Source organism: Magnolia sinica, chromosome 5, assembly GCF_029962835.1.
Source record: "Magnolia sinica isolate HGM2019 chromosome 5, MsV1, whole genome shotgun sequence".
In the NCBI taxonomy this organism is placed as follows: Eukaryota; Viridiplantae; Streptophyta; class Magnoliopsida; order Magnoliales; family Magnoliaceae; genus Magnolia; species Magnolia sinica.
The window spans coordinates 32,264,960-32,285,371 of NC_080577.1; positions in this window are offsets into that span (position 1 = coordinate 32,264,960).

Genomic DNA, 20,412 nt, shown 5'->3' on the forward strand with positions numbered 1-20,412 from the left:
CCCAAAACCTTCACAATTGTGTCTTTTTCAAAGGGCTTACACAATTCAAAAACCCTCACTTCTGAGTTTTCTAGCTCTCCTCAGATAACTAACAACTTTGAGATTTTTCTGGATTAACCTCAAATAAAACCAAACAATGTAAATTACACAAATTGTAAAATACCTGATTTTCTCTTTCGTTGTAGCAGCCCAGAAGAACCAAGTTGGAGTAGAGATTTGAATGTCAAAGTTCAATGTCCAATACTCACTTTATAATAGTTCTAGGTTCTAATAGATTTTAAATTAAAACAAAAGGGATAGCTTTAATTGATTTTGATTTCAGAAAAAGGAAAACAACAATTCCTCTTTTGAGATTAGATTGGAATGCAAGAAATAAAATCAATTAACAAAGCTAAAGAAAGAGAATATTAAATATGCACACTTAACTTAAATGGAGCACCAACTTATCTCTTAGAAGGCCGAATTAAATTAACTTGAATTGCTTAATTTATTTTGAGATTCGTGCTCTATTTATAGGTGAGCAAATCATGTCTTCGACTGGTCTAAGGACCTCTACGACTGGTCGTAGAACAACGGATATTTGAAAATTCGGGCGCGATAAGATTTGGCAGCTTCACGACTGGTCATAGGTTTCCTTCGATTGGTCGTAGGATACCTTCGACTGGTCGTAGGTGGCCAAATTTTAACACTGTTCTTTGAGTCGTAGGTCTACGACTGGCTAAAGATGCAGTCGACACTGTTCCTACGACAGGTCGAACAGTCCTCAGGACTAGTCGAAGCCTAACAGAAAATTTTTGATTTTTGTAACAAACCTACGACTGATCCAGGAAATGTTTAGACAGGTTGAAGCAGTGCTAGGACTAGTCGAACAAAGTCTAGGATTAGTCTTAGAATAGTCCAAACTCACTTATATAAAATATATGAATTATGTATCCAAAATGTCCTACTCTAAAGGTCAACCTAAGGTTAGTCATACCTCAATAGTGAAGTGAGGACATTGAAACTTTAGAGACGAGTGACCTTTGAAAGTAATGGAGCTTAAAGTCTTGATGTCGTTTAAACTTGAGAGCTTTTTGAGATCTTGAGATTGAACTTGAAAGCTTCTTAAGATTCTTGACTTGTGAACAGTGCTTTTTAATCAAAGCTGATCTTGAGTAGAGCTTTGTTCTTCATATATGCAAGCTTCATAGTAGTGTCTTTGGCACCACAAATTTAACAACACAAAGGGCTATAAACTATGACACTTTCAATCTCCCCCTTTGTCAAATTAGTGACAAAACATACTTTCAAGATATGTTACATAACACAGAATATCTAATTAAAGAATCATGCACCAGTTGTTATATCTGATTAAAGAATCATGCACCAGTTGTTATCAACTGACATCCTGCAGACTTGTAAATCAATATTATTCAACATATAGTCCACCTCTGCACACCTCTTCTCTCACCTCTGCACATACTCCCCCTAAGTAACATACTCATAAAACACCATACAATACAATGCTACTCCCTCCTCATGACAACCTCCATATCCATATACATATCCATAACATATCCGTACTCCCCCTTTTTGTCACAATAGGACCAAGGAAGCATAGAACAGATGGCTGAGGAGAAATAATCAATGAGAAATATGAGAGGTAACTAGGCAAGATATGAGAACATAGCATAAGCAATACACATAATTCATAGACTAAGCTAAGTTAAAGAGAGTGACAAACTCAAAACTAGTTAGGAGTAATAAAGTTATTACAGACCAGTAATCTTAAAAATACTAATCTGACCCAGATGAAGGAGCAGGAATGGAAGGATCAAGTTGATGCATGCCTTTGTTCAAGCGCCTAAGATATTTGTGCATATATTTGAATTGTAAATCATGGGCAACAGAGATGTTTTCCATCTTAACATTTAGATTCTCAACTTTATCTTCCAATGCACTTAGACGTGCATCAAATGGAGGAAGCTCATAATCTGGATCATTTCTAGAATCGGACTCAAGTTCTTCAAAAATATCATCCATGTTAATATCATCAGGAGGAAGATCACCAGCTTCTTCCTCATGTTCAGCGTCAGCACTGCCAACACTATCACCTTGGCCAGTAAGGAAATTTATCTTCATCTTATTGATATTAGAATTGCTAAATATCAGATGATGGATAGGGGCCTCTCCAACCAGAATGTTGACTGACATATGTGTAGCCAACACAGTCATCAAATATCCAAAAGGAATGTCGCTGTGACCAGGATGGAGTCGAAACTGAATGATGAAGTGACAAATCAAGGATGGTAAACAAATGTTAACACCTCTAACAACAAAATGAAGAATACGAACCATGAAGGACGTCAATTCAGATTTATTACCCAACCGAGGATATAAATTATACACAAAGATTTTGTGAAGAACTCTGTATTTGGGTAACAAATATTTTGAAGGAAGCGCATTCCCTTTATGCGTCCATTGTACATCCAAATTGCATAAGTCCTTAGTCAGCATACTTTTTTTAGCGACAGAGGGTTTATCAGATAAAGTATGGATGAGAATACCCTCATCATTCACTAGAATATCCATAAGGGCTGAAATCAAATGACGATCAACTTCAAATAGCCATTCTCTTATGGAGATAGAAAAAGTTAAATTTTCCAGTGAGAAAGCACATATGCATGCAAACATGGATTGAGCAATGGACCGGTATGCTGGCCCACCCCAAACAAATAAGTTATTCCAACCTACAGATTAGAGCATAGGAAAAATATCAAAAGGAGCAACATGATTAATATTAACTGGATGCTCAACAATAACATTACGCAATCTGATGTCCCGAACATAAGATGGATCGTCCTCAGGAGCCCTAAGATGATGCTTAATGATAGGGGCCGATCTGGAAGAAGAAGACGGACCATGGGACATTGATTTTCTTCCTCTAGAAGCCATATGCAACAAAGATTTCAAGAATATAAAGAGTTACAAAGGATTGAGAAAAGGGTTTTCTCAAATAAGATTTTTCAAAAGAAAAATCTCAAATCTTAACTAAATTCGAAATAGACAACTCCAAGAGAGAAATAGAAGCAATCTAGACACAAATCTACAAGCAAAATGCAACTGGAGCACTAACCTTGAAGATTTTGAAAGATGGGTTCGACTAGTCGTGTGTCAGCTCGTTGGAGAGTAAAGTTGAAATGAAGAAGAAGATGATTTCCCCCAAATTTTAAGTGAATCCACGCGATTCACAACTGGTCGTGGATATACACGACTGGTCGTAGCACGACTGGTCGTGGATACTCACGACTAGTCGAGTACAGGCCAAAAAATATGATTTTTGCATATTTTTCAAGATTTGAAAACTAAACTAGCAAATATATACACTATGATACAAATAGGCATAATTAATCATTTTAAAATGCACATGCCGAGATCAAATTTTATTTTGTTAAACCTGCTTTTGTCGAGCAGTTTAGTGAAAATATCAGCACGTTGATTCTCAGTAGGGATATATTCCAAAGATATAACCTTTTCTTTAACTAATTCCTAAATATAATGAAATCTAATATCAATGTGCTTAGTACAAGAATGCTGAATTGAATTTTTCAAAATATTTATGGCACTGGAATTATTATAATATAATAACATAGAATCCTGTTTAATTCCATAATCACTTATCATACGTTTCATCCAAATAAGCTGTGTATATGCATTACCAGCTGCGATATATTTAACTTCAGCTGTTGAAAGTGATCTAGAACTTTGTTTCTTGCTAAACCAAGAAACTAAACAGTTTTCGATATAAAAACAACCACCACTGGTTAATTTTTGATCATCAAGATTACCAGCCCAGTCAGCATCCGAGTACCCAGCTAATTGAACACTAGTCTCATGAGGATACTAAAGACCGAGATTAACAGTACTTGCGACATATTGTATAATCTACTTGACAACAGTCAAGTGCGACTCTTTAGGTTCAGACTGATATCTAGCACAAATACCAACACTTAGAGCGATATCGGGTCTACTAGCAGTTAAATATAATAGACTACCAATCATACTCCGATATAATTTTGGATCTACATTTTTACCTGCAGAATCTTTTGAGAGTTTCAAGGTTGTACTCATAGGAGTATCAAAGTTCTTACCATTCTCAAATCCAAATCTCTTAATCAAGTTCATAGCATATTTAGATTGAGAAATGAACATTCCATCAGGTTTTTGTTTTACTTGCAACCCGAGGAAATAATTCAATTCCTCAACCAAGCTCATTTCAAACTGAGATTTCATCAAATCTGCAAACGCAATAGTCATGTCAGTACAGGTAGATCCATAAATGATATCATCAACATAGATTTGTACTAATAAGATGTGATCCTTATGTCTTTTAATAAACAGAGTTTTATCAACACATCCCATTTGAAAATTATGGCTTAATAGAAACTTTGTTAGTTTCTCGTACCATGCCCTAGGAGTTTGTTTTAAACCATAAAGTGCCTTTTTAAGACGATACACATGATCAGCATTTTTGGGGTCTTCAAAACACATTGGTTGTTCAACATAAACTTCCTTATGCAGATCGCCATTAAATGCACTTTTCACATCCATTTGGTAAATCTTAAACTTTCTAAAACACACAATGGATATAAGGAGTCTGATTAATTCAAGATGTGCTATTGGTGCAAAGGTTTCATCATAGTCAATACCTTTAATTTGAGTGTAACCTTGTACCACTAGTCTAGCCTTATTTCTAATTATATTGCCAAGTTCGTCAGACTTATTTTTGAAAATCCATTTGGTTCCAATGATGTGTTTATCTTTAGGTCTAGGTACGAGATACCAAACATCATTTCTCACAAATTGGTTAAGTTCTTCTTGCATTGCAACAATCCAGTTTTCATCAGCAAGAGCTTCTTTTACGTTAGATGGTTTTATCTGGGATGTAAAACATACGTAATTGCATATATCCTCAAGTTGTCTACGAACACCAGTGAGAGGGTTTTCAAGAATCTGTGTGGTTGGATGATCTTTAACAGTCCTCAGTTCAGAATCAGTCTGATTAGATGAAATATCAGATTTATCAATTACTAGTACTTCATCATTATCTGAATTTGAGACTGGTGAGTTTAAGTGATCATTAATGACCACATTGATGGATTCTTGAATCACACCGGTCCTTTTGTTCAAAACCCTATAAGCTCGACTGTTTAAAGAGTATCCTAAAAAGATCCCTTCATCACTCTTCGTATCAAACTTTTTCAGATGTTCATGATCTCGTAAAATATAGCACTTGCTGCCAAAAACTTGAAAGTATTTGACAGTAGGCTTTTTATCAAACCACATTTCGTAAGTCGTTTTATTATTACCTTTACTAGTGTAAACCTAGTTAATAATATAGCAAGCTGTATTGACTGCTTCAGCCCAAAGATTCTTAGAGAGCTTCATACTATTCAACATGACATTAGCCATTTCTTGAAGCACTCTATTTTTCCTTTCAAGTATACCATTTTGTTATAGAGTTTTGGGCGTTGAGAATTCATGTAATATTCCCTGGTCGCTACAGAACTTCTCAAAACCGCTATTCTCAAATTCAGATCCATGATCACTACGAATCTTACTGACTTGAGAACCTTTTTCAGTTTGAATCCTTTTGAGAACCTTTTTTACTTCTTCAAGGGTTTCTGATTTGTCCCTTAAGAAGACAACCCACGTATATCTGGTAAAGTCATCTACTATTACCAAAATATTCTTGTCACCTCGACTTTCCATCCTGGTAGGTCCTACTAGATCCATATGGAGAAGCTTGAGTGGTCTTGATGTGGTATTGAAATTCACCTTTTTGTATGAGTTCGTTGTTTGTTTGCCAATCTGGCATTCACCACATATTTTATCTAATTTTTGTAGTTTGGGTAGACCTCTTATAAGTTCCCATTTGCTCAACTATATAAATTTCGGTAATGTACATGTCCAAGACGTTTGTGCCACAAATCAATCTCATCTGTTTGGACCATGTAACATGATTGATTAGATGAGTTGGATTTGCTAACAATATAGCAGTTTTCAGACGTTCTACGTCCAGTTAGTAGTACTGAACCCTTGTTGTTTAGAATCTCATAGCTTTGATTAGAAAACCGTACACTATGGTTATTATCACAAATCTGAGTTAGAAGATTATGTTTCAATCCTTTAACATACAACACATTTTTAATCAAAGGAAGGATATAGAGTTGAACCATACCTTGGCCCATAATCTTGCAGTTGCTGCCATCTCCTAATGTGACTGAACCGTCAGTCATGTCTTTGAGATCGGTGAATAAGGCCTTGTCGCCTGTCATATGCCTGGAGCATCCACTATCTAGGTACCACTTAAAATGGCTTGTTGCTTTGAAAGCGGTGTGGGCAACCAAGCAAGTGACCTTTGGAACCCATTTCATAACCATTTTGGGTTTAGGAGGATAGCAGGTGTTCTTTCGATTGTACGAGTTATAAGTATGACCTAGTGAGTTAGACTTTTGAAGCTCCTTAAGTAAATCAACTATCTTTTTTGCCAAAAGACTTTGGTTTTGCTTTTTATAGTTGATATGTCTTTTAGGTTTTTGAAAAGATTTAAAGTTTTTAGAAAAAATTTGATCTTTTCCTTTTGAGTTTAAGATCTCTCCCTTTACAAACGTGGGAGAAGTATTCTTCGGTTTAGGAGGAACACGCTTGTCATAGCCCAGACCAGATCGATCGCCACATTTTCTCGATCCAGATAAGAGTTTTTCTAATTTAGGATCACCTTGGCATATCTCCAGGTTTCCTTTAAACTCAAGAGAGAAGAGACTTCATGTTTTAGTTGTTTGTTTTCAGATTTAAGATTTTCAAACTGGGAGTTTTTAAAATCTAAATCGCATTTTGTCTTTTCAAAACAGTCTGAAATATGAGACTTTTCTAAAACAAGAGATTCATAAATTTCTTTGAGTTTAGAAAATTTCTCTTTTTGAAGTTTTAATTTCATAGCAATTTTACAACTTTCCTTGTATAGAGCAGTGTAAGCATCTTTAAGATCATCTTCATTTTCATATTCACTATTCAGATTTTCTTCATTAGTCGAGTCATCATTATCTAAAAAAGTGAATTTGGCTAGAGTCATAAGGGCCTTAACATCACACCCTGACTCAGTTTCAGAATCTTCTGATTCAGAAGAGACTTCAGAATCAGAGGACTCATCCCAAGTAGCCATCATACTTCTCTTTTTTGACTTACCCTTATTAGGGCATTTGTTAGCCAAATGCCCATACTCATGGCAGTTGTAACATTGACTGTCTTTTAAAGATTTTCTAGTTTTAGGTTTAGGTTTCTTTTTATCAAATGCTTTTTAAAAATCAACCCTGTTTTTACTTTTAAAATTTTTATAAAATCTCTTTGCCAAAAGAGCCATATCATCCTCAGAGTTTTCTAAATCAGAGTTTAAATCATTTTCATGAAAACCATTTTTAGAAGTTTTTAAAGCAATAAATTTACCTTTTGGAGCTTTAAAGGTTAACTCATAAGTCTGTAATGAGCCAACTAATTCCTCAACCCTCATATTGTCCATATCACGAAGTTCTTGGATTACGGTTACTTTAGAATTGAACCGTTCAGGAAGTGAGCGTAGTATTTTAGCACATATCTTGCTTTCAGGAATTTTATCGCCTAGACCCCACATAGAGTTTACAATATCATTTAATCTGGTATGGAAGTCCATGAACATTTCATTTTCTTCCATACGTATTTCCTCAAATTTAGTTGTGAGGACTTGTATCTTAGATTTCTTGACAATTGAAGTACTGTCACGCCCCGAACTTGGAAACCGGGCTCACAAAATTCCCGATAGCCGAATCCGGCGCCAATAGCCTCTGTAGAACCCCATTTTCGGATCTCGGCACCCAATCACCAGGTTCCGATCCTGGGATACTACAAGGAGGATTTCAAATCATCAGTCTGATTCATAATGAGCATAACAAAAGCATAACCCACAAACAATAACCACAAGAACACCACTACAAAATCCATTATGATCAAAAACTTTTTAGTACAATGCGACAGAAAGGGAAAATACAATGTAACAAAGAAACAAAACTCCAGAAGCTCGGCTGCACGCTCCAACTACGGCGAGACTATGGCTGCGACTGCGTCCTGGAGTCACCTGCACGCATCAATCGTGCATAAGCTTATAGAAAGCTTAGAGGGTGGTGTAAGTGTGTGCGCAATGTAAGCGTGCTCAAAATGCAAGGTTAGAGTAATGCGGAATCATGGTGATGAATACATGGATGCAATCAGCCGTACCAAGGCTATGCGGTGCAAGATATGAATGCTATCGGCCATAACACGGCCATGCGATGCGAGATGCAACTCAAGCATGCCAATCCTCAACATGTATCAATACAGTTCTCATTCTGGATAATCACCGGGGTTCAATACACTCCAAATGGCACTGTCGCTCTCCTAGCCGCACAGTCCAAGTGAGCGTAAGAAACCTCACTATCCGCCTGGCCAATAGTCTGCCAATACCTATCTGGCACGTCGATAGCGGACCCATTCGCGAGCTGGTCAAACTCAGCCTAGTATTGCCCCCTACCCTCGGGCGAGTAAGGCACACTCCTTTCCAACCGACCACGACACAATGGGAGACACGGCCTCCTGGTATTCGGCTCTCGTGCGCTCACATATCCACTCGGTCTCGACGTTGGAGTCATCCTCTGGTACCATCGGGTTTAGAGATTTTTACCCAAGGACATCTATGGTGCCCGTATGCTAGAACCAAACATTTTCGGTATCCAATCCAGCCATCCACGATGTGTCTGTGAAGGCTATGGCCCTAATGTCGCTAGGGCATATAGTAACTACAATCACACAAATGCAAGTGCATGAATCATACTATCAGTCATGCAACAGTACTGTATGTACCATGCATTTATATGGGGCAACTCCGCCTATCAGGGAACCCATAAACAGTCTGCCCAAAGGCATATGCTATGATCGGTCACTCCTCACATCAGGCATACATATGATGCGAATGATCATGAATCATGGATCTATACTAAACATGTTATGTGGTAATGGGCTCTGATCAAAAGGAAGATGGGCCTGAACGGCCTATATACTATAGGTATGGACCTATTAATGGGCCCTAGGGAGAGCGACAATGCGGACATTTAACCAACATTGTACTTACAATGTGGACGTCAAACCAACATTGTTCCTAAGGCATGAACCATGATAGAATCACATTGTAATGGACTTATACAAATCTTGTGGAGCCTCAACCCAAGGTCCGAATACACCAAATGGGCCTCAAACCATGGGCTCATATATCTCAAGTGGGCCTTAATGGGCAGGCCACAAATACATCAAGCTGGGCACATGATTCTTATATGCTTCACAATGGGCCTCATAATATGGGCCCTATACAAATCAAGGTAGGCCTCGGCAATGGGCCTTAAATCATCTCTAAAATAGTTGGACAGTTGGATGAAACATATGCATCATGATGGAGCCCACTCTAATGGAGGGTATGGTTTATAATACATACATAAGTGGGTCCCATGCGGGGCCTACCATAATGTTTATTTCCCATCCAACCCATTGATAAGGTCATTCAGACCGGGGCCCACAGTAGTGTTTATTTTCCAAGCCACCTAGGGCCCAACATAATGCTTATTTTCCATCCAACTGTTCATATGGTCAGGTGGACCAGGGTAGGGCCCACTATAATATTTATTTATCATCCAATCTCTTTATAAGGTCACGTGGGCCTGGATAGGGCCCACTGTAATATTTATTTTCCATAGCACCTGTTGATGGGGCCGTGTGGACCAAGGGCCCACTGAAATGATTATTTTTCATACAACCTGTTCACACAGGGTACGTGGTGAAGGGGAGGCCCACCGTAATGTTTATTTTTCATCTAACCTGTTGATCGAGTCACGTGGGCAGGGAGCCCACGGTAAAGTTTGCTTGCCGTCCAACCTGTTGATAAGGTCATTGGACCTTAGGGCGGATGTGGGGCCCACCGAAATGTGGTTCACAAATCCAGCCCACCCATTATGTGGGTCCCATCTAACTGACGGTACAGACCAAGTTTCAGCAACATCCAAAACTCAGGTAGGCCCCACCAAGTGATTTTATATGTTTTGACATGTCTTCTCATGATTTTAAATGGTATGGCCCACATGAGTTCCGTATAAGGCTGATTTTTTTGAATGGCCCAGGGCCAGGGAGGGGGTCAGCGAATGGACGGTGTGGATGTGCAAAATACACATCATGGTGGGGCCCACGGCTGGACGTGGATTCAGCCCGTCCGCCCGCCCTCTGGCGTCCCTGACAATGGCAGCAGCAGGCGCTGCTGCCTAAACTTGTCTTTTTTTTTTGAAGAAAATCACTTTTTTTTGCAAAATCTCTTATGTGGGGCCCGCATCGGATGAATCCACTCCAGCCATCGGATTCCACGGTCCAAGACCGATCAAATGAGTCTAATATACGGCCTGTTTTTGGCGAATAAAGGGATCTAGGTGGTTTTCAAGGGTGATACTGCTATTTCCTATGGTATGGCCCGCTTGAGAACTGGATTGGTTCCAGAATTTGGCTCAACGTCTAAAATAATCCAAGGAAGAAGATAGACGGATTGGATCAAATACTTGAATCAAGGTGGGGCCTATATGAAGGGTCCACCTTAAAAGTAACTTTTCCCCCCCTTTTTTTTGTGTTTGCTAGTACACATCCACGTCAGTGCACACACTTCACTTTCCAATGTCCAGCGTCCCCTGGACGCTGGACGACACACCTAAACACATTGCTATGGTGGGTCCCACGTAGATGTGGCCCACCATCATATATGTATATAATATATATTATATTATATATATGATACATATTATATTATATATATATTATATAAAATATAACATATATGTATATACATATATATATATATATATATATATATATATATATATATATATAAAATGCATTGGGCCATCCAAACAATGGATGGTGTGGATCATCACCTGCAATAGAGTGGGCCACACCGTCTGATGTAGATGGACGGGGTAGATGTAACACATATTGGTGGGATCCACACCATTACAAAGAAAGAGAGAGAGAGAGAGAGAGAGAGAGAGAGAGAGAGAGAGATATACGGTGAGATAGAGGAACCTCGCCACTATGGGCCCTCTTGATTAAATCACATACATCCAGATGGGTCCCACCAACAAGTGGGCCCTGAAATTTAAAATAATGACAAAGCACCCACCTTTAAGCCTCCTCCTTGCTCCCTAGGCCTCAAATGCTCCTTGCCTTGCTTTTTGATGGAGGTTGATGGAAGATTGATGGTGTGGATGAAAGATGAGAGGGTGGGCCACACTTGGGAGGGAGAGAAGGGTTGGACGTGTGGGGGTTGAGTTGCTTGGGAGAGATTTTTTTTGGAGAAATGAGGGAGAGAGAGAAGATATGGATGGGTGAGGTGAGGTGATGGAGTGATGGGTTGGGTTGAAAAATTGTAAAAGGGGTATGGTTGATGGTGAAAATGGGAAAAAGAGGAGTGGTGAGGTGGAAAGAGGGTGGACTTTTGAAAAAGGAGGGAATGGGTTGATGTACTTGATGTATGGGATGCATTTATGGTTAATTGATGGGACTAATTGTGTAGAGATTCTCTCGAAATCCACAACGCGCGGTGTTTCTCGAAATAAACGCAGATCGGCAACTTCTTACCTAGGTATCGGTTCGGTGCGCAAGTCACGGCGTTGGAACCGCGGTGACGACGTGATCGCCAAGACATAGGTTTCGGATCGAGCCGACGTCGGTGCGCGGGACCTGGCTTAGGATCGTGCGCAAACACCGGATACGGTGCGAAGGTTGCCGAAATTTGACCGGAAGGACCGCGGAAGCCAACGGAATAGTATGGATTAGGACACGGGTCTTACAAGTACCCTCGTGTGTCATTTCCAATATATCCCAAGCATGTTGTACAGAATCATAGGATATAATTCTTCTGAATTCATCCGGTGATAGTGCACAAGTAATTGCATTTAGTGCTTTAGCATTTGCACTACTCTCAATTTTTTGAAGTGTGGTCCAAGAGAAATACGGTGTAATTTTCATAGATTTTGAACCATCAATCCCGGTTACTTCAGTGGTAGGAGGGGTTCATTCATTCTGGTGGATAGCCACACACTTTCATCCATGGATTTGAGGAAGATCCTCATCCTGGCTTTCCAATAGGCATAGTTGGAGCCATCAAAGGGTGGAGGCCTAGTGACTGATAGGCTATCAAAATTTGACATCTTTTATATAGCTAAGATCGTTAGCTCAGGAATTAAATCCAAATAAAAAGCAATAAGAATGAGCTATTAGGCTCTGGTACCACTTGAAATGGCCAAGGTATATGTCCTAGAGGGGGGGTGAATAGGATTATACCAAATTAAATTTAAATACAGTGGAATATGAAACAAAGAATAGATAGTACTATACACCAATCACAGTATAGGAATAGAAGGCAACCTAAAATAGAGAAATAGAAACAAAAATTATTCTAAGGACAACCTTACACCAAAAACTAAAGTTTATGGTAGGACAACCTTATTTTTAGAACAAATAGAGAAACTGAAGCTCAACGTAATAAAGTGATAACAAAAATATAATGCTGAAATGTAAATTTAAATTATTACAACATTCCCCACTAAGCTTGAAATGTAAAATTTACAACATTCTCATCCACACATACATTCCACAATTCAGAATGATAAAAGATAGGAAATATAAATCACACATCCACAACACAAAGAATTATAGTGGTTCGCTTGTGTGTTCACCAACTATTAAACAACAGCCACACAGAATGCTACTCCACTCCTAATATCCTCACACAGGGGATATTAGCGTTCACTATCAAATAGGTTTTCACAGGTTCACCCAAAACCTTCACAATTGTGTCTTTTTCAAAGGGCTTACACAACTCAAAAATCCTCACTTCTGAGTTTTCTAGCTCTCCTCAAATAACCAACAACTTTGAGATTTTTCTGGCTTAACCTTAAATAAAACCAAACAATGTAAATTACACAAATTGTAAAATACCTGATTTTCTCCTTCGTTGTAGTAGCTCAAAAGAACCAAGTCGGCGTAGAGATTTGAATGTCAAAGTTCAATGTCCAATTCTCACTTTATAATGGTTCTAGGTTCTAATAGATTTTAAATTAAAACAAAAGGGCTAGCTCTAATTGATTTTGATTCCAGAAAAAGGAAAACAACAATTCCTCTTTTGAGATTAGATTGGAATGCAAGAAACAAAATAAATTAACAAAGCTAAAGAAAGAGAATATTCACTATGCCAAAACTGTGAAAAAAGGACGGTCCAAAACTGTCTCAAATGACCAAAAAGGACGGTCATAGACCGTCGCGAGGGCCGTCAAATTTTGACGTGTTGTATTACTTAAAGGATGGTCGAAAACCGTCATTTTTATTGACGAAAAAAAGACGGTCATGGACCGTCCTTAAAAAGAACGGTCTCGGACTCTCTTATAAGCCTTTAACGGACGGCCATCAACCATCCTTTAAAAGGACGGTCATGGACCGTCCTTAAAAAAGACTATTGTAGACCGTCTCTAATAAGCCTTCAAAGGACGGCCATAGACCGTCCTTTAAAAGGACGGTCATGGGCCGTCCTTAAAAAGGACTGTCATGGACCGTCTCTTATGGGCCTTTAAAGGACTACCATAGACCGTCCTTTAAAAGGACGGTCATGGACCGTCCTTAAAAAGGACTGTCACGGACCGTCCTTTATAAGAGGGTCAATATACACCTGTTACAATATATTTCATCGTATTATTCCTAATATACACCTGTTATATAATATATTTCATCATATTCACATTCACATCCATCTAAACAACCCAAACTACATAAATCCAAACTACATTCAGACAAACATAAACTACATCCATCCAAACACAAGCAATCTTATCCACATTACATTCATCCACACATAAATACATATAGGTTTAACATCATAAATAAAAAAAGAAAAAAAATCAGCAACAATTTTCTTTTTGTGTCTTTCACTTGAAAAAAAATATATTAAACCAACAAAACATTATAATTCAGAATCATGAAGAATTGCATAAACTTCTTCCAAAAAAGTGGGCACTTTTTAAAAATAAAACTGATCATTAAAGTAGGTTTAGGTTTAGGTTTTAGGTTTCAGGTTTAGCTTTAGGTTTAGGATTAGGTTTTAGGTTATAGGTTATAAGTTTAGGTTATAGGTTATAAGTTAAGGTTTAGGTTATAGGTTTTGGTTTAGGTTTAGGTTAAGGTTTAGGCTTAGGTTATAGGTTTAAGTTAAGGTTTAGGTTTTAATTATAGGTTATAGTATATAGGTTATAGCTTTAGAGAATTGAGAATAGGTTAAGGTTAAGGTTTAGGTTTAGGAAATCGGGTCCGAGTTCGGGATCAGGTTTAGGTTTGGGTTATCAAGTTTAGGTTTAAGTTTAGATTAGGGAGTTGAGATTAGGATTAGGTGTAGGTTAAGGTTCAAGGATTTGAGAATACATTTCGATTTTAGGTTTAGGTTTAGGTTTTAGGCTTATGTTTAGGTTATAGGTTTAGGTTATAAGTGCAGGTAATAGGTTTAGGTTTATGTTAGGTTATAGGTTACGGTTTAGGTTTAGGAAATCGGGTTTGGGTTCGGGATCGGGTTTAGGTTTGGGTTTTCAAGTTTAGGTTTAGGTTTAGGTTAGGGAGTTGAGATTAGGATTAGGTGTAGGTTTAGGTTTAGGGATTTGAGAATACATTTCAATTTTAGGTTTAGGTTTAGGTTTTAGGCTTATGTTTAGGTTATAGGTTTAGGTTTAGGTTAGGTTATAGGTTAAGGTTTAGGTTTAGGAAATCGGGTTCGGGTTCGGAATCGGGTTTAGGTTTGGGTTTTCAAGTTTAGGTTTAGGTTTAGGTTTAGGTTAGGGAGTTGAGATTACGATTATGTGTAGGTTTAGGTTTAGGGATTTGAGAATACATTTAAGTTTTAGGTTTATGTTTAAGTTATATGTTATAGGTTTAGGTTTAGGTTTAGGTTAAGGTATAGGTTTAGGTTTCGGTTTAGGTTATAAGCAATAGGTTTAGGGAATTGAGAATAGGTTAAGGTTTAGGTTTAGGAAATCGGGTTCGGGTTCGGGATCGAGTTTAGGTTTAGGTTAGGGAGTTGAGATTAAGATTAGGTGTAGGTTTAGGTTTAGGGATTTGAGAATACATTTAGGTTTTAGGTTTAGGTTACAGGTTTAGGTTTAGGTTTAGGTTTAGGTTATAAGCTATAAGTTTAGGGAATTGAGAATAGGTTAAGGTTTAGGTTTAGGAAATCGGGTTGGGGTTCGGGATCGGGTTTAGGTTTTGATTTTCAAGTTTAGGTTTAGGTTTAGGTTAGGGAGTTAAGATTAGGATTAGGTGTAGGTTTAGGTTTAGGGATTTGAGAATACATTTAGGTTTTAGGTTTAGGTTTAGGTTATAGGTTACAGGTTTAGGTTTAGGTTTAGGTTTAGGTTTAGGCTTAGGTTTAGGTTATAAGATATAGGTTAGGGAATTGAGAAAAGGTTAAGGTTTAAGTTTAGGAAATCGGGTTCGGGTTCGGGATCGGGTTTAGGTTTGAGTTTTCAAGTTTAAGTTTAGGTTTAGGTTAGTGAGTTGAGATTAGGATTAGGTGTAGGTTTAGGTTTAAAGATTTGAGAATACATTTAGGTTTTAGGTTTAGGTTTAGGTTATAGGTTACAGGTTTAGGTTTAGGTTTAGGTTAAAGTTATAGGTTATAGGTTTAGGTTTAGGTTTAGGTTATAAGATATAGGTTTAGGGAATTGAGAATAGGTTAATGTTTAGGTTTAGGAAATCGGGTTCGGGTTCGGGATCGGGTTTAGGTTTGGGTTTTCAAATTTACGTTTAAGTTTAGGTTAAGGAGTTGAGATTAGGATTAGGTGTAGGTTTAAGTTTAAGGATTTGAGAATACACTTAGGTTTTAGGTTTAGGTTTAGGTTATAGATTTAGGTTTAGGTTAGGTTATAGGTTAAGGTTTAGGGAATTGAGAATAGGTTAAGGTTTAGGTTTAGGAAATCGGGTTCGGGTTCAAGATCGGGTTTAGGTTTGGTTTATCAAGTTTAGGTTTAGGTTTAGGTGAGGGAGTTGAGATTAGGATTAGGTGTAGGTTTAAGTTTAGGGATTTGAGAATACATTTAGGTTTTAGGTTTATGTTTAGGTTATAGGTTATAGGTTTAGGTTTACGTTTAGGTTTAGGTTTAGGTTTCGGTTTAGGTTATAAGCTATAGGTTTAGGGAATTGACAATAGGTTAAGGTTTAGGTTTAGGAAATCGAGTTCGGGTTCAGGATCGGGTTTAGGTTTGGGTTTTCAAGTTTAGGTTTAGGTTTAGGTTAGGGAGTTGAGATTAGGATTAGGTGTTGGTTTAGGTTTAGGGATTTGAGAATACATTTAGGTTTTAGGTTTAGGTTTAGGTTATAGGTTACAGGTTTAAGGTTAGGTTTAGGTTAAGGTTATAGGTTATAGGTTTAGGTTTAAGTTATAAGATATAGGTTTAAGGAATTGAGAATAGGTTAATGTTTAGGTTTAGGAAATCGGGATTAGGTTCGGGATCGGGTTTAGGTTTAGGTTAAGGAGTTGAGATTAGGATTAGGTGTAGGTTTAGGTTTAAGGATTTGAGAATACACTTAGGTTTTAGGTTTAGGTTTAGGTTATAGATTTAGGTTTAGGTTAGGTTATAGGTTAAGGTTTAGGGAATTGAGAATAGGTTGAGGTTTAGGTTTAAGAAATCGGGTTCGGGTTCAGGATCGGGTTTAGGTTTGGGTTTTCAAGTTTAGGTTTAGGTTTAGGTTAGGGAGTTGAGATTAGGATTAGGTGTAGATTTAGGTTTAGGGATTTGAGAATACATTTAGGTTTTAGGTTTATGTTTAGGTTATAGGTTATAGGTTTAGGTTTAGGTATAGGTTTAGGTTATAAGCTATAGGTTTAGGGAATTGAGAATAGGTTAAGGTTTATGTTTAGGAAATCGGGTTCGAGTTCGGGATCGGGTTTAGGTTTGGGTTTTCAAGTTTAGGTTTAGGTTTAGGTTGGGGAGTTGAGATTAGGATTAAGTATAGGTTTAGGTTTAGGGATTTGAGAATACATTTAGGTTTTAGGTTTAGGTTTAGGTTATAGGTTACAGGTTTAAGTTTAGGTTTAGGTTATAGGTTTAGGTTTAGGTTTAGGTTATGGTTTAGGTTTAGGTTTTGGTTATAAGATATAGGTTTAGGGAATTGAGAATAGGTTAATGTTTAGGTTTAGGAAATCAGGATTGGGTTCGGGATCGGGTTTAGGTTTAGGTTAAGGATTTGAGATCAGGATTAGGTGGAGGTTTAGGTTTAAGGATTTGAGAATACACTTAGGTTATAGGTTTAGGTTTAGGTTATAGATTTAGGTTTAGGTTAGGTTATAGGTTAAGGTTTAGGGAATTGAGAATAGGTTGAGGTTTAGGTTTAGGAAATCGGGTTCGGGTTCAGGATCAGGTTTATGTTTGGGTTTTCAAGTTTAGGTTTAGGTTTAGGTTAGGGAGTTGAGATTAGGATTAGGTGTAGGTTTAGGTTTAGGGATTTGAGAATACATTTAGGTTTTAGGTTTATGTTTAGGTTATAGGTTATATGTTTAGGTTAAGGTATAGGTTTAGGTTTCAGTTTAGGTTATAAGCTATAGGTTTAGCGAATTGAGAATAGGTTAAGGTTTAGGTTTAGGAAATCGGGTTCGGGATTTGAGAAGAGGTTTAGGTTATAGGTTTTGGTTAAAGTTATATATTAAGGTTAAGGTTATATATTAAGGTTAAGGTTATAGGTTTAGGTTTAGGTTAAGGTTATATGTTTAGGTTTAGGTTAGGTTATAGGTTTTTGGTTAAGGTTTAGGTTATAGTTATAGGTTTTGGGATTTGAGAATAGGTTTAGGTTATAAGTATTGGTTTAGGTTAGGTTATAGGTTAAGGTTTAGGTTTAGGAAATCAGGTTTGGGTTCAGGATCGGGTTTAGGTTTGGGTTTTCAAGTTTAGGTTTAAGTAATAGGTGTAGGTTTAGGTTTAGGGATTTGAGAATACATTAGGTTTTAGGTTTAGGTTTAGGTTATAGGTTTAGGTTTAGGTTTAGGTTTGGTTTTGGTTTTGATTTAGGTTATAGGTTATAGGTTTAGGTTAAGGTTTAGGGAAAGGTAATAGGTTTTGATTTAGGTTATAGGTTATAGGTTTAGCTTTAGGTTTTGAATTAAGTTATAGGTTATAGGTTTAGGTTAAGGTTTAGGTTTAGGTTATAGGTTTTGGGATTTGAGAATGGGTTCGGGTTTAGGTTATAGGTTTTGGTTATAGGTTATAAGTTTAGGTTAAGGTTTATGTTTAGGTTATACGTTTTGGGATTTGAGAATGGGTTTGGGTTTAGGTTATAGGTTTTGGTTTTGGTTTTGGTTATAGGTTTTGGGATTTGAGAATGACTTCGGGTTTAGGTTATAAGTTTTGGTTTTGGTTTAGGTTTAGGTTATAGGTTTTTGGATTTGAGAATGGGTTATGGTTTACGTTTAGGAAATCGGGTTCATGTTATAGGTTTAGGTTTAGGTCTAGGTCTAGGTTTAGGGAATTGAGTTTAGGTTATAGGTTTAGGGAAAGGTTAGGTTTAGGTTATAGGTTTTGGGATTTGAGAATAGTTTTAGGTTATAAGTATAGGTTTAGGTTAGGTTATAAGTTAAGGTTTAGGGATTTTAGTTTAGGTTATAGGATTAGGTTTAGGTTTAGGTTTAGAGATTTGAGTTTAGGTTATAGGTTTAGGTTTAGGTTTTAGGTTTAGGTTTAGGTTTAGGTTTGGGTTTTGGGATTTAGTTTTGATTATATGTTTTGATTTAGGTTATAGATTATAGGTTTAGGTTTGGTTTAGGTTATAGGTTTTGATTTAGGTTACAGGTTAACGGTTTAGGTTATAGGTTTTTGGATTTGAGAATGGGTTTGGGTTTAGGCTATAGGTTTTGGCTTTGGTTTTGGTTATACGTTATAGGTTTAGGTTTAGGTTTAGATTATGGGTTATAGGATTTGAGAATGCGTTCGGGTTTAGGATATAGGTTTTGGTTTTGGTTATATGTTTTGATTTAGGTTTAGGTTATAGGTTTAGGTTTTAGGTTAAGATTATAGGTTTAGGTTAAGGTTCAGGTTTAGGTTTAGGTTTAGGTTATAGGTATAGGTTAAGGTTTAGGTTTAGGTTTAGGTTTAGGTTATAAGATATAGGTTTAGGGAATTGAGAATAGGTTAAGGTTAAGGTTTAGGTTTGGGTTCGGGATTGGGTTTATGTTTGGGTTTTCAAGTTTAGGTATAGGTTTAGGTTAGGGAGTTAAGATTAGGATTAAGTGTATGTTTAGGTTTAGGGATTTGAGAATACATTTAGGTTTTAGGTTTAGGTTTAGGTTTTAGGTTAAGGTTTAGGTTTAGGTTTAGGTTAAGGTTGAGGTTTAGGTTATAAGGTAAGGTTTTAGGTCATAAGTTTTGGTTTAGGTTAAGAGTATGGTCCCTGCAAATACAGATATAAACACGGCCATCCGGCACAAATGGCCAGGCCCTTCCAATGCTGTCCATAAAAAATGGACAGCTTCATCATGGTCATAATAGCAGTTCCCTCTTTCTAGGGAACCCCGTTCTTTCGAATAGCTCCGATGCACATCCGTGTCTGCTCCATTAATTTCGATCAAATACATAAACACGACATGTCCAAATGGCCAGGCCCCTCCAATGTTGTCCATAGGAAATGGACAGCTTCATCATGGTCATAACAGCGGTTCCCACCTTCCAGGGACCCCCGCTTAACATCCGGATAGCTCCGACGCACATCCGGGTCTGTTCATTTAAATAAAATGGATTATCAAGATCATTTAAATAAAATCAGGTCCAATCAACAATCTGACCTGTAGGATTCTGTTAGTATTGTTGACGGCACCTCGAACCTTATTTAAATCCAAGTTGCAATCTATGGCCACTGATGCTATTTGTCTTTCTGTGAAGTTGACAACGATTTCTGCATCAAACCTGGCGAAAGCAGCCCTAATGATAAAGAACATTTCTTTCCAGGAATTCATTATCTCTCTCTCTCTCTCTCTCTTTTAATTTTTTAACTTTCCATTACAATAATAACTACCTGAAATCATGGCATTTTCTCAAGATAGAAGTCCAATCCATCCTAACTTGTGCACCTGTTAGGACAAGTAATTCAAACAACATCCTGCAACACATTTAAATACCTAATCAGTCTCACTCCAGTGTTATATATTGAATGCCTAATGTACAGTCTCTTGAATTGGTGCAAACCATACCTAAATTGTTGTACACATCATTTGATTTCCAACCTCCCCAGAGAGTAGATTGATCAGATTGAACGGCC